Below are 14,809 nucleotides of genomic sequence, written 5' to 3'. Positions count from 1 at the left end.
CAAGCCAAATTGTTGTCGGCAGTATTTGAACACGCGGTCGGAGACCCCAATGGATTTCTAGTCCATCGCCAAAACCAATCGGCCACGAATACTTACATATTTTATAATGTGTCATATTTGTTTACTTTTTTTACAACAAAAAATTTAAACAAGGTCCCACTGAGATTTAAACTCGGATCACCGGATTCAGAGTCCAGAGTGCTAACCATTACACCATGGAACCTATAGACATATCATGTCAGGCTGTAACGGTACACATATAATAAACTGTAAACTAACCTGAAGGTGCTTAAAATCTTTGAATTGCTTCCAAACTATTTGCATATTCTTAAAGCCAGATTAAGGGCCACATGGGTCAGGGGCTAAAATGTTTCAGGGACTATACTGAGAAGGGGAGGAGCTGTGACCAGTGCTATGTGTATGTAGCCAGATCCAAGTGGGTGTGTTCAAAGCCTACACTGTAATCCCCAATTTCTCTCTAAATACAGAAAAGTAGAAAAATAACATAGTTTGATGAGAAAACTAAAACTACAATTTTAGTACTTATGATTTATGGCCAACCGTACAGTTGATGATGGACCTATTTTAATGTGGAGGACTGTTGCTCCATCCACCCCATTGTTATTCTCGCCCTGTGTATTGTTTTCAACTCTATGTATAAATAACTTTTTATGGCAAACCAGAAAAACCCTCTGTTACCTTTTTGAGTGCTGTAGGAATGGATTTCACATCCCAGATTGTGATTGCCCAAAATGGTGAAATGATGATTTTTTTAGAGAAAGCTAAAGTACATGGTGATATGGTAAATCATGTAGGAGATTGATAAATTAGATGATATGGGAGAATATTGCTGGTATCAGGTGCAAATAACATAACTATGATAATATAATAGTATGCACACCCCCATGGCAAAGAAAGGAAGCATTTTTGGTTTATTCTACAGGTGTTTATGATCACTGAATGGTTTCTAAAATGTTTGAGTATTGGTTTAAAATTTATTTCAATTACATTTTTCCAGCAAGCCAAAATGTAGTCGGCAGTATTTGAACACGCGCTGGGAGACCCCAATGGATTTCTAGTCCATCGCCAAAACCAATCGGCAGAGAATACATACGTATTATATAATGTGTCATATTTGTTAACTATTTTTACAATAAATATTTAAACAAGGTCCCACCGAGATTTGAACTCGGATCGCTGGATTCAGAGTCCAGAGTGCTAACCATTACACCATGGAACCTAATGACATATAATGTCAGGCTGTAACAGTCCACATATAATAAACTGTATACTAAACTGGAGGTGCTTAAAATCTTTGAAATGCTACCAATCTATTTGCATATTGTTAAGGCTGGATTAAGGACCACATGGGTCAGGGGCTAAAATGTTTCAGGGCCTATACTGAGAAGAGGAGGAGCTGTGACCAGTGCTATGTGGATGTAGCCAGATCCAAGTGGGTGTGTACAACGCCTTCACTGTCAGCTCCAATTTATCTCTAAATACAGAAAAGTAGAAAAATAACATAGTTTGATGAGAAAACTAAAACTACAATTTTAATACTTATGATTTATGGCCAACCGTACAGTTGATGGTGGGCCTATTTTTAAGTGGAGGACTGTAGCTCCATCCACCCCATTGTTATTCTCACCCTGTGTATTGTTTTCAACTCTATGTATAATTAACTTTTTATGGCAAACCAGGAAAACCCTCTGTTACCTTTTTGAGTGCTGTACCAATGGATTTCACATCCCAGATTGTGATTGCCCAAAATGGTGATATGATGATTTTTTAGAGAAAGCTAAAGTACATGGTGATATGGTAAAACATGAAGGAGATTGATAAATTAAATGATATGGGGGAATATTGCTGGTATCAGGTGCAAATAACATAACTATGATAATATAATAGTAGGCCCACCCCCATGGCAAAGAAAGGAAGCATTTTTGGTTTATTCTACAGGCGTTTATGATCACTGAATGGTTTCTAAAACGTTTGAGTATTGGTTTAAAATTTATTTCAATGACATTTTTCAAGCAAGCCAAAATGTAGTCATCAGTATTTGAACACGCGCTGGGAGACCCCAATGGATTTCTAGTCCATCGCCAAAACCAATCGGCCATGAATACATACATATTTTATAATGTGTCATATTTGTTAAATATTTTTACAATAAATATTTATACAAGGTCCCACCGAGATTTGAACTCAGATTGCTGGATTCAGAGTCCAGAGTGCTAACCATTACACCATGGAACCTATTAACATAGTATGCCGGGCTGTAACAGTCCACATATAATAAACTGTATACTAAACTGGAGGTGCTTAAAATCTTTGAAATGCTACCAATCTATTTGCATATTGTTAAGGCCGGATTAAGGACCACATGGGTCAGGGGCTAAAATGTTTCAGGGCCTATACTGAGAAGGGGAGGAGCTGTGACCAGTGCTATGTGGATGTAGCCAGATCCAAGTGGGTGTGTACAACGCCTACACTGTCAGCCCCAATTTCTCTCTAAATACAGAAAAGTAGAAAAATAACATAGTTTGATGAGAAAACTAAAACTACAATTTTAATACTTATGATTTATGGCCAACCGTACAGTTGATGGTGGGCCTATTTTTATGTGGAGGACTGTAGCTCCATCCACCCCATTGTTATTCTCTCCCTGTGTATTGTTTTCAACTCTATGTATAAATAACTTTTTATGGCAAACCAGAAAACCCTCTGTTACCTTTTTGAGTGCTGTAGCAATGGATTTCACAACCCAGATTGTGATTGCCCAAAATGGTGATATGATGATTTTTTAGAGAAAGCTAAAGTACATGGTGATATGGTAAATCATGAAGGAGATTGATAAATTAGATGATATGGGGGAATATTGCTGGTATCAGGTGCAAATAACATAACTATGATAATATAATAGTAGGCACACCCCCATGGCAAAGAAAGGAAGCATTTTTGGTTTATTCTACAGGTGTTTATGATCACTGAATGGTTTCTAAAATGTTTGAGTATTGGTTTAAAATTTATTTCAATGACATTTTTCCAGCAAGCCAAAATGTAGTCGGCAGTATTTGAAGATGCGCTGGGAGACCCCAATGGATTTCTAGTCCATCGCCAAAACCAATCGGCCACGAATACATACATATTTTATAATGTGTCATATTTGTTTACTTTTTTACAATAATTATTTAAACAAGTTCCCACTGAGATTTGAACTGGAATCACTGGATTCAGAGTCCAGAGTGCTAACCATTACACCATGGAACCTATTGACATAGTATGCCTGGCTGTAACAGTCCACATATAATAAACTGTATACTAAACTGGAGGTGCTTAAAATCTTTGAAATGCTACCAAACTATTTGCATATTGTTAAGGCCGGATTAAGGGCCACATGGGTCAGGGGCTAAAATGTTTCAGGGCATATACTGAGAAGGGGAGGAGCTGTGACCAGTGCTATGTGGATGTAGCCAGATCCAAGTGGGTGTGTACAACGCCAACACTATCAGCCCCAATTTCTCTCTAAATATAGAAAAGTAGAGAAATAACATAGTTTGATGAGGAAACTAAAACTACAATTTTAATACTTATGATTTATGGCCAACCGTAAAGTTGATGGTGAGCCTATTTTTATGTGGAGGACTGTAGCTCCATCCACCCCATTGTTACTATCGCCCTGTGTATTGTTTTCAACTCTATGTGTAAATAACTTTTTATGGCAAACCAGAAAAACCCTCTGTTACCTTTTTGAGTGCTGTAGCAATGGATTTCACATCCCAGATTGTGATTGCCCAAAATGGTGATATGATGATTTTTTAGAGAAAGCTAAAGTACATGGTGATATGGTAAAACATGAAGGAGATTGATAAATTATATGATATGGGGGAATATTGCTGGTATCAGGTGCAAATAACATAACTATGATAATATAATAGTAGGCCCACCCCCATGGCAACGAAAGGAAGCATTTTTGGTTTATTCTACAGGTGTTTATGATCTCTGAATGGTTTCTAAAACGTTTGAGTATTGGTTTAAAATTTATTTCAATGACATTTTTCCAGCAAAGCCAAAATGTAGTCGGCAGTATTTGATCACGCGCTGGGAGACCCCAATAGATTTCTAGTCCATCGCCAAATCCAATCGGCCACGAATACATACATATTTTATAATGTGTCATATTTGTTAACTATTTTTACAATAAATATTTATACAAGGTCCCACTAAGATTTGAACTCGGATCACTGGATTCAGAGTCGAGAGTGCTAACCATTACACCATGGAACCTATTGACATAGTATGCTGGGCTGTAACAGTCCACATATAATAAACTGTATACTAAACTGGAGGTGCTTAAAATCTTTGAAATGCTACCAATCTATTTGCATATTGTTAAGGCCGGATTAAGGACCACATGGGTCAGGGGCTAAAATGTTTCAGGGCCTATACTGAGAAGGGGAGGAGCTGTGACCAGTGCTATGTGGATGTAGCCAGATCCAAGTGGGTGTGTACAACACCTACACTGTCAGCCCCAATTTCTCTCTAAATACAGAAAAGTAGAAAAATAACATAGTTTGATGACAAAACTAAAACTACAATTTTAATACTTATGATTTATGGCCAACCGTACAGTTGATGGTGGGCCTATTTTTTGTGTGGAGGACTGTAGCTCCATCCACCCCATTGTTATTCTCGCCCTGTGTATTGTTTTCAACTCTATGTATAAATAACTTTTTATGGCAAACCAGAAAAACCCTCTGCTACCTTCTTGAGTGCTGTAGCAATGGATTTCACATCCCAGATTGTGATTGCCCAAAATGGTGATATGATGATTTTTTTAGAGAAAGCTAAAGTACATGGTGATATGGTAAATCATGAAGGAGATTGATAAATTAGATGATATGGGGGAATATTGCTGGTATCAGGTGCAAATAACATAACTATGATAATATAATAGTAGGCACACCCCCATGGCAAAGAAAGGAAGCATTTTTGGTTTATTCTACATGTGTTTATGATCACTGAATGGTTTCTAAAATGTTTGAGTATTGGTTTAAAATTTATTTCAATTACATTTTCCAGCAAGCCAAATTGTTGTCGGCAGTATTTGAACACGCGGTCGGAGACCCCAATGGATTTCTAGTCCATCGCCAAAACCAATCGGCCACGAATACTTACATATTTTATAATGTGTCATATTTGTTTACTTTTTTTACAACAAAAAATTTAAACAAGGTCCCACTGAGATTTAAACTCGGATCACCGGATTCAGAGTCCAGAGTGCTAACCATTACACCATGGAACCTATAGACATATCATGTCAGGCTGTAACGGTACACATATAATAAACTGTAAACTAACCTGAAGGTGCTTAAAATCTTTGAATTGCTTCCAAACTATTTGCATATTCTTAAAGCCAGATTAAGGGCCACATGGGTCAGGGGCTAAAATGTTTCAGGGACTATACTGAGAAGGGGAGGAGCTGTGACCAGTGCTATGTGTATGTAGCCAGATCCAAGTGGGTGTGTTCAAAGCCTACACTGTAATCCCCAATTTCTCTCTAAATACAGAAAAGTAGAAAAATAACATAGTTTGATGAGAAAACTAAAACTACAATTTTAGTACTTATGATTTATGGCCAACCGTACAGTTGATGATGGACCTATTTTAATGTGGAGGACTGTTGCTCCATCCACCCCATTGTTATTCTCGCCCTGTGTATTGTTTTCAACTCTATGTATAAATAACTTTTTATGGCAAACCAGAAAAACCCTCTGTTACCTTTTTGAGTGCTGTAGGAATGGATTTCACATCCCAGATTGTGATTGCCCAAAATGGTGAAATGATGATTTTTTTAGAGAAAGCTAAAGTACATGGTGATATGGTAAATCATGTAGGAGATTGATAAATTAGATGATATGGGAGAATATTGCTGGTATCAGGTGCAAATAACATAACTATGATAATATAATAGTATGCACACCCCCATGGCAAAGAAAGGAAGCATTTTTGGTTTATTCTACAGGTGTTTATGATCACTGAATGGTTTCTAAAATGTTTGAGTATTGGTTTAAAATTTATTTCAATTACATTTTTCCAGCAAGCCAAAATGTAGTCGGCAGTATTTGAACACGCGCTGGGAGACCCCAATGGATTTCTAGTCCATCGCCAAAACCAATCGGCAGAGAATACATACGTATTATATAATGTGTCATATTTGTTAACTATTTTTACAATAAATATTTAAACAAGGTCCCACCGAGATTTGAACTCGGATCGCTGGATTCAGAGTCCAGAGTGCTAACCATTACACCATGGAACCTAATGACATATAATGTCAGGCTGTAACAGTCCACATATAATAAACTGTATACTAAACTGGAGGTGCTTAAAATCTTTGAAATGCTACCAATCTATTTGCATATTGTTAAGGCTGGATTAAGGACCACATGGGTCAGGGGCTAAAATGTTTCAGGGCCTATACTGAGAAGAGGAGGAGCTGTGACCAGTGCTATGTGGATGTAGCCAGATCCAAGTGGGTGTGTACAACGCCTTCACTGTCAGCTCCAATTTATCTCTAAATACAGAAAAGTAGAAAAATAACATAGTTTGATGAGAAAACTAAAACTACAATTTTAATACTTATGATTTATGGCCAACCGTACAGTTGATGGTGGGCCTATTTTTAAGTGGAGGACTGTAGCTCCATCCACCCCATTGTTATTCTCACCCTGTGTATTGTTTTCAACTCTATGTATAATTAACTTTTTATGGCAAACCAGGAAAACCCTCTGTTACCTTTTTGAGTGCTGTACCAATGGATTTCACATCCCAGATTGTGATTGCCCAAAATGGTGATATGATGATTTTTTAGAGAAAGCTAAAGTACATGGTGATATGGTAAAACATGAAGGAGATTGATAAATTAAATGATATGGGGGAATATTGCTGGTATCAGGTGCAAATAACATAACTATGATAATATAATAGTAGGCCCACCCCCATGGCAAAGAAAGGAAGCATTTTTGGTTTATTCTACAGGCGTTTATGATCACTGAATGGTTTCTAAAACGTTTGAGTATTGGTTTAAAATTTATTTCAATGACATTTTTCAAGCAAGCCAAAATGTAGTCATCAGTATTTGAACACGCGCTGGGAGACCCCAATGGATTTCTAGTCCATCGCCAAAACCAATCGGCCATGAATACATACATATTTTATAATGTGTCATATTTGTTAAATATTTTTACAATAAATATTTATACAAGGTCCCACCGAGATTTGAACTCAGATTGCTGGATTCAGAGTCCAGAGTGCTAACCATTACACCATGGAACCTATTAACATAGTATGCCGGGCTGTAACAGTCCACATATAATAAACTGTATACTAAACTGGAGGTGCTTAAAATCTTTGAAATGCTACCAATCTATTTGCATATTGTTAAGGCCGGATTAAGGACCACATGGGTCAGGGGCTAAAATGTTTCAGGGCCTATACTGAGAAGGGGAGGAGCTGTGACCAGTGCTATGTGGATGTAGCCAGATCCAAGTGGGTGTGTACAACGCCTACACTGTCAGCCCCAATTTCTCTCTAAATACAGAAAAGTAGAAAAATAACATAGTTTGATGAGAAAACTAAAACTACAATTTTAATACTTATGATTTATGGCCAACCGTACAGTTGATGGTGGGCCTATTTTTATGTGGAGGACTGTAGCTCCATCCACCCCATTGTTATTCTCTCCCTGTGTATTGTTTTCAACTCTATGTATAAATAACTTTTTATGGCAAACCAGAAAACCCTCTGTTACCTTTTTGAGTGCTGTAGCAATGGATTTCACAACCCAGATTGTGATTGCCCAAAATGGTGATATGATGATTTTTTAGAGAAAGCTAAAGTACATGGTGATATGGTAAATCATGAAGGAGATTGATAAATTAGATGATATGGGGGAATATTGCTGGTATCAGGTGCAAATAACATAACTATGATAATATAATAGTAGGCACACCCCCATGGCAAAGAAAGGAAGCATTTTTGGTTTATTCTACAGGTGTTTATGATCACTGAATGGTTTCTAAAATGTTTGAGTATTGGTTTAAAATTTATTTCAATGACATTTTTCCAGCAAGCCAAAATGTAGTCGGCAGTATTTGAAGATGCGCTGGGAGACCCCAATGGATTTCTAGTCCATCGCCAAAACCAATCGGCCACGAATACATACATATTTTATAATGTGTCATATTTGTTTACTTTTTTACAATAATTATTTAAACAAGTTCCCACTGAGATTTGAACTGGAATCACTGGATTCAGAGTCCAGAGTGCTAACCATTACACCATGGAACCTATTGACATAGTATGCCTGGCTGTAACAGTCCACATATAATAAACTGTATACTAAACTGGAGGTGCTTAAAATCTTTGAAATGCTACCAAACTATTTGCATATTGTTAAGGCCGGATTAAGGGCCACATGGGTCAGGGGCTAAAATGTTTCAGGGCATATACTGAGAAGGGGAGGAGCTGTGACCAGTGCTATGTGGATGTAGCCAGATCCAAGTGGGTGTGTACAACGCCAACACTATCAGCCCCAATTTCTCTCTAAATATAGAAAAGTAGAGAAATAACATAGTTTGATGAGGAAACTAAAACTACAATTTTAATACTTATGATTTATGGCCAACCGTAAAGTTGATGGTGAGCCTATTTTTATGTGGAGGACTGTAGCTCCATCCACCCCATTGTTACTATCGCCCTGTGTATTGTTTTCAACTCTATGTGTAAATAACTTTTTATGGCAAACCAGAAAAACCCTCTGTTACCTTTTTGAGTGCTGTAGCAATGGATTTCACATCCCAGATTGTGATTGCCCAAAATGGTGATATGATGATTTTTTAGAGAAAGCTAAAGTACTTGGTGATATGGTAAATCATGAAGGAGATTGATAAATTAGATGATATGGGGGAATATTGCTGGTATCAGGTGCAAATAACATAACTATGATAATATAATAGTAGGAACACCCCCATGGCAAAGAAAGGAAGCATTTTTGGTTTATTCTACAGGTGTTTATGATCTCTGAATGGTTTCTAAAACGTTTGAGTATTGGTTTAAAATTTATTTCAATGACATTTTTCCAGCAAAGCCAAAATGTAGTCGGCAGTATTTGATCACGCGCTGGGAGACCCCAATAGATTTCTAGTCCATCGCCAAAACCAATCAGCCACGAATACATACATATTTTATAATGTGTCATATTTGTTAACTATTTTTACAATAAATATTTATACAAGGTCCCACTAAGATTTGAACTCGGATCACTGGATTCAGAGTCGAGAGTGCTAACCATTACACCATGGAACCTATTGACATAGTATGCTGGGCTGTAACAGTCCACATATAATAAACTGTATACTAAACTGGAGGTGCTTAAAATCTTTGAAATGCTACCAATCTATTTGCATATTGTTAAGGCCGGATTAAGGACCACATGGGTCAGGGGCTAAAATGTTTCAGGGCCTATACTGAGAAGGGGAGGAGCTGTGACCAGTGCTATGTGGATGTAGCCAGATCCAAGTGGGTGTGTACAACACCTACACTGTCAGCCCCAATTTCTCTCTAAATACAGAAAAGTAGAAAAATAACATAGTTTGATGACAAAACTAAAACTACAATTTTAATACTTATGATTTATGGCCAACCGTACAGTTGATGGTGGGCCTATTTTTTGTGTGGAGGACTGTAGCTCCATCCACCCCATTGTTAATCTCGCCCTGTGTATTGTTTTCAACTCTATGTATAAATAACTTTTTATGGCAAACCAGAAAAACCCTCTGCTACCTTCTTGAGTGCTGTAGCAATGGATTTCACATCCCAGATTGTGATTGCCCAAAATGGTGATATGATGATTTTTTTAGAGAAAGCTAAAGTACATGGTGATATGGTAAATCATGAAGGAGATTGATAAATTAGATGATATGGGGGAATATTGCTGGTATCAGGTGCAAATAACATAACTATGATAATATAATAGTAGGCACACCCCCATGGCAAAGAAAGGAAGCATTTTTGGTTTATTCTACAGGTGTTTATGATCACTGAATGGTTTCTAAAATGTTTGAGTATTGGTTTAAAATTAATTTCAATTACATTTTCCAGCAAGCCAAATTGTAGTCGGCAGTATTTGAACACGCGGTCGGAGACCCCAATGGAATTCTAGTCCATCGCCAAAACCAATCGGCCACGAATACTTACATATTTTATAATGTGTCATATTTGTTTACTTTTTTTAACAACAAAAAATTTAAACAAGGTCCCACTGAGATTTAAACTCGGATCACCGGATTCAGAGTCCAGAGTGCTAACCATTACACCATGGAACCTATAGACATATCATGTCAGGCTGTAACGGTACACATATAATAAACTGTATACTAACCTGAAGGTGCTTAAAATCTTTGAATTGCTTCCAAACTATTTGCATATTCTTAAAGCCAGATTAAGGGCCACATGGGTCAGGGGCTAAAATGTTTCAGGGACTATACTGAGAAGGGGAGGAGCTGTGACCAGTGCTATGTGTATGTAGCCAGATCCAAGTGGGTGTGTTCAAAGCCTACACTGTAATCCCCAATTTCTCTCTAAATACAGAAAAGTAGAAAAATAACATAGTTTGATGAGAAAACTAAAACTACAATTTTAGTACTTATGATTTATGGCCAACCGTACAGTTGATGAAGGACCTATTTTAATGTGGAGGACTGTTGCTCCATCCACCCCATTGTTATTCTCGCCCTGTGTATTGTTTTCAACTCTATGTATAAATAACTTTTTATGGCAAACCAGAAAAACCCTCTGTTACCTTTTTGAGTGCTGTAGGAATGGATTTCACATCCCAGATTGTGATTGCCCAAAATGGTGATATGATGATTTTTTTAGAGAAAGCTAAAGTACATGGTGATATGGTAAATCATGTAGGAGATTGATAAATTAGATGATATGGGAGAATATTGCTGGTATCAGGTGCAAATAACATAACTATGATAATATAATAGTATGCACACCCCCATGGCAAAGAAAGGAAGCATTTTTGGTTTATTCTACAGGTGTTAATGATCACTGAATGGTTTCTAAAATGTTTGAGTATTGGTTTAAAATTTATTTCAATTACATTTTTCCAGCAAGCCAAAATGTAGTCGGCAGTATTTGAACACGCGCTGGGAGACCCCAATGGATTTCTAGTCCATCGCCAAAACCAATCGGCAGAGAATACATACATATTATATAATGTGTCATATTTGTTAACTATTTTTACAATAAATATTTAAACAAGGTCCCACTGAGATTTGAACTCGGATCGCTGGATTCAGAGTCCAGAGTGTTAACCATTACACCATGGAACCTATTGACATATAATGTCAGGCTGTAACAGTCCACATATAATAAACTGTATACTAAACTGGAGGTGCTTAAAATCTTTGAAATGCTACCAATCTATTTGCATATTGTTAAGGCTGGATTAAGGACCACATGGGTCAGGGGCTAAAATGTTTCAGGGCCTATACTGAGAAGAGGAGGAGCTGTGACCAGTGCTATGTGGATGTAGCCAGATCCAAGTGAGTGTGTACAACGCCTACACTGTCAGCTCCAATTTCTCTCTAAATACAGAAAAGTAGAAAAATAACATAGTTTGATGAGAAAACTAAAACTACAATTTTAAAACTTATGATTTATGGCCAACCGTACAGTTGATGGTGGGCCTATTTTTAAGTGGAGGACTGTAGCTCCATCCACCCCATTGTTATTCTCGCCCTGTGTATTGTTTTCAACTCTATGTATAATTAACTTTTTATGGCAAACCAGGAAAACCCTCTGTTACCTTTTTGAGTGCTGTAGCAATGGATTTCACATCCCAGATTGTGATTGCCCAAAATGGTGATATGATGATTTTTTAGAGAAAGCTAAAGTACATGGTGATATGGTAAAACATGAAGGAGATTGATAAATTAAATGATATGGGGGAATATTGCTGGTATCAGGTGCAAATAACATAACTATGATAATATAATAGTAGGCCCACCCCCATGGCAAAGAAAGGAAGCATTTTTGGTTTATTCTACAGGCGTTTATGATCACTGAATGGTTTCTAAAACGTTTGAGTATTGGTTTAAAATTTATTTCAATGACATTTTTCAAGCAAGCCAAAATGTAGTCGTCAGTATTTGAACACGCGCTGGGAGACCCCAATGGATTTCTAGTCCATCGCCAAAACCAATCGGCCATGAATACATACATATTTTATAATGTGTCATATTTGTTAAATATTTTTACAATAAATATTTATACAAGGTCCCACCGAGATTTGAACTCGGATTGCTGGATTCAGAGTCCAGAGTGCTAACCATTACACCATGGAACCTATTGACATATAATGTCAGGCTGTAACAGTCCACATATAATAAACTGTATACTAACCTGGAGGTGCTTAAAATCTTTGAAATGCTACCAATCTATTTGCATATTGTTAATGCTGGATTAAGGGCCACATGGGTCAGGGGCTAAAATGTTTCAGGGACTATACTGAGAAGGGGAGGAGCTGTGACCAGTGGTATGTGGATGTAGCCAGATCCAAGTGGGTGTGTACAACGCCTACACAGTCATCCCCAATTTCTCTCTAAATACAGAAAAGTAGAAAAATAACAAACTTTGATGAGAAAACTAAAACTACAATTTTATTACTTATGATTTATGGCCAACCGTACAGTTGATGATGGGCCTATTTTTATGTGGAGGACTGTAGCTCCATCCACCCCATTGTTATTCTCGCCCTGTGTATTGTTTTCAACTCTATGTATAAATAACTTTTTATGGCAAACCAGAAAAACCCTCTGCTACCTTCTTGAGTGCTGTAGCAATGGATTTCACATCCCAGATTGTGATTGCCCAAAATGGTGATATGATGATTTTTTTAGAGAAAGCTAAAGTACATGGTGATATGGTAAATCATGTAGGAGATTGATAAATTAGATGATATGGGAGAATATTGCTGGTATCAGGTGCAAATAACATAACTATGATAATATAATAGTATGCACACCCCCATGGCAAAGAAAGGAAGCATTTTTGGTTTATTCTACAGGTGTTTATGATCACTGAATGGTTTCTAAAATGTTTGAGTATTGGTTTAAAATTTATTTCAATTACATTTTTCCAGCAAGCCAAAATGTAGTCGGCAGTATTTGAACACGCGCTGGGAGACCCCAATGGATTTCTAGTCCATCGCCAAAACCAATCGGCAGAGAATACATACATATTTTATAATGTGTCATATTTGTTTACTATTTTTACAATAAATATTTAAACAAGTTCCCACCGAGATTTGAACTCGGATCGCTGGATTCAGGGTCCAGAGTGCTAACCATTACACCATGGAACCTATTGACATATAATGTCAGGCTGTAACAGTCCACATATAATAAACTGTATACTAAACTGGAGGTGCTTAAAATCTTTGAAATGCTACCAATCTATTTGCATATTGTTAAGGCTGGATTAAGGACCACATGGGTCAGGGGCTAAAATGTTTCAGGGACTATACTGAGAAGGGGAGGAGCTGTGACCAGTGCTATGTGGATGTAGCCAGATCCAAGTGGGTGTGTACAACGCCTACACTGTCAGCTCCAATTTCTCTCTAAATACAGAAAAGTAGAAAAATAACATACTTTGATGAGAAAACTAAAACTACAATTTTAATACTTATGATTTATGGCCAACCGTACAGTTGATGGTGGGCCTATTTTTATGTGGAGGACTGTAGCTCCATCCACCCCATTGTTATTCTCTCCCTGTGTATTGTTTTCAACTCTATGTATAAATAACTTTTTATGGCAAACCAGAAAACCCTCTGTTACCTTTTTGAGTGCTGTAGCAATGGATTTCACAACCCAGATTGTGATTGCCCAAAATGGTGATATGATGATTTTTTAGAGAAAGCTAAAGTACATGGTGATATGGTAAATCATGAAGGAGATTGATAAATTAGATGATATGGGGGAATATTGCTGGTATCAGGTGCAAATAACATAACTATGATAATATAATAGTAGGAACACCCCCATGGCAAAGAAAGGAAGCATTTTTGGTTTATTCTACAGGTGTTTATGATCTCTGAATGGTTTCTAAAATGTTTGAGTATTGGTTTAAAATTTATTTCAATGACATTTTTCCAGCAAGCCAAAATGTAGTCGGCAGTATTTGAAGATGCGCTGGGAGACCCCAATGGATTTCTAGTCCACCGCCAAAACCAATCGGCCACGAATACATACATATTTTATAATGTGTCATATTTGTTTACTTTTTTACAATAATTATTTAAACAAGTTCCCACTGAGATTTGAACTGGAATCACTGGATTCAGAGTCCAGAGTGCTAACCATTACACCATGGAACCTATTGACATAGTATGCCTGGCTGTAACAGTCCACATATAATAAACTGTATACTAAACTGGAGGTGCTTAAAATCTTTGAAATGCTACCAAACTATTTGCATATTGTTAAGGCCGGATTAAGGGCCACATGGGTCAGGGGCTAAAATGTTTCAGGGCATATACTGAGAAGGGGAGGAGCTGTGACCAGTGCTATGTGGATGTAGCCAGATCCAAGTGGGTGTGTACAACGCCAACACTATCAGCCCCAATTTCTCTCTAAATATAGAAAAGTAGAAAAATAACAAACTTTGATGAGAAAACTAAAACTACAATTTTATTACTTATGATTTATGGCCAACCGTACAGTTGATGATGGGC

At 37.2% G+C, this 14,809-nt stretch overlaps 10 non-coding genes across 10 annotated transcripts; all 10 read right to left on the bottom strand.

Moving 5' to 3' along the window:
- Positions 1–151: 151 nt before the first annotated feature.
- On the bottom strand, positions 152–223 carry TRNAQ-CUG (transfer RNA glutamine (anticodon CUG)). The gene has a single exon. It is a non-coding gene; the product is annotated as a tRNA-Gln (tRNA).
- Positions 224–1,168: 945 nt separating this feature from the next.
- Positions 1,169–1,240, bottom strand: TRNAQ-CUG (transfer RNA glutamine (anticodon CUG)). The gene has a single exon. It is a non-coding gene; the product is annotated as a tRNA-Gln (tRNA).
- A 944-nt stretch (positions 1,241–2,184) lies between these two features.
- Positions 2,185–2,256, bottom strand: TRNAQ-CUG (transfer RNA glutamine (anticodon CUG)). Its single transcript has one exon. It is a non-coding gene; the product is annotated as a tRNA-Gln (tRNA).
- Positions 2,257–5,233: 2,977 nt separating this feature from the next.
- TRNAQ-CUG (transfer RNA glutamine (anticodon CUG)) lies at positions 5,234–5,305 on the bottom strand. Its single transcript has one exon. It is a non-coding gene; the product is annotated as a tRNA-Gln (tRNA).
- A 945-nt stretch (positions 5,306–6,250) lies between these two features.
- On the bottom strand, positions 6,251–6,322 carry TRNAQ-CUG (transfer RNA glutamine (anticodon CUG)). Its single transcript has one exon. It is a non-coding gene; the product is annotated as a tRNA-Gln (tRNA).
- Positions 6,323–7,266: 944 nt separating this feature from the next.
- Positions 7,267–7,338, bottom strand: TRNAQ-CUG (transfer RNA glutamine (anticodon CUG)). The gene has a single exon. It is a non-coding gene; the product is annotated as a tRNA-Gln (tRNA).
- Positions 7,339–10,316: 2,978 nt separating this feature from the next.
- TRNAQ-CUG (transfer RNA glutamine (anticodon CUG)) lies at positions 10,317–10,388 on the bottom strand. The gene has a single exon. It is a non-coding gene; the product is annotated as a tRNA-Gln (tRNA).
- A 945-nt stretch (positions 10,389–11,333) lies between these two features.
- Positions 11,334–11,405, bottom strand: TRNAQ-CUG (transfer RNA glutamine (anticodon CUG)). The gene has a single exon. It is a non-coding gene; the product is annotated as a tRNA-Gln (tRNA).
- A 944-nt stretch (positions 11,406–12,349) lies between these two features.
- On the bottom strand, positions 12,350–12,421 carry TRNAQ-CUG (transfer RNA glutamine (anticodon CUG)). The gene has a single exon. It is a non-coding gene; the product is annotated as a tRNA-Gln (tRNA).
- A 945-nt stretch (positions 12,422–13,366) lies between these two features.
- Positions 13,367–13,438, bottom strand: TRNAQ-CUG (transfer RNA glutamine (anticodon CUG)). Its single transcript has one exon. It is a non-coding gene; the product is annotated as a tRNA-Gln (tRNA).
- Positions 13,439–14,809: the final 1,371 nt, after the last annotated feature.

Source organism: Taudactylus pleione, unplaced genomic scaffold (assembly GCF_031769625.1).
Source record: "Taudactylus pleione unplaced genomic scaffold, aTauple2 ptg000085l, whole genome shotgun sequence".
Classification (NCBI taxonomy): domain Eukaryota; kingdom Metazoa; phylum Chordata; class Amphibia; order Anura; family Myobatrachidae; genus Taudactylus; species Taudactylus pleione.
This window is presented reverse-complemented; position numbering and strand designations above follow the sequence as displayed.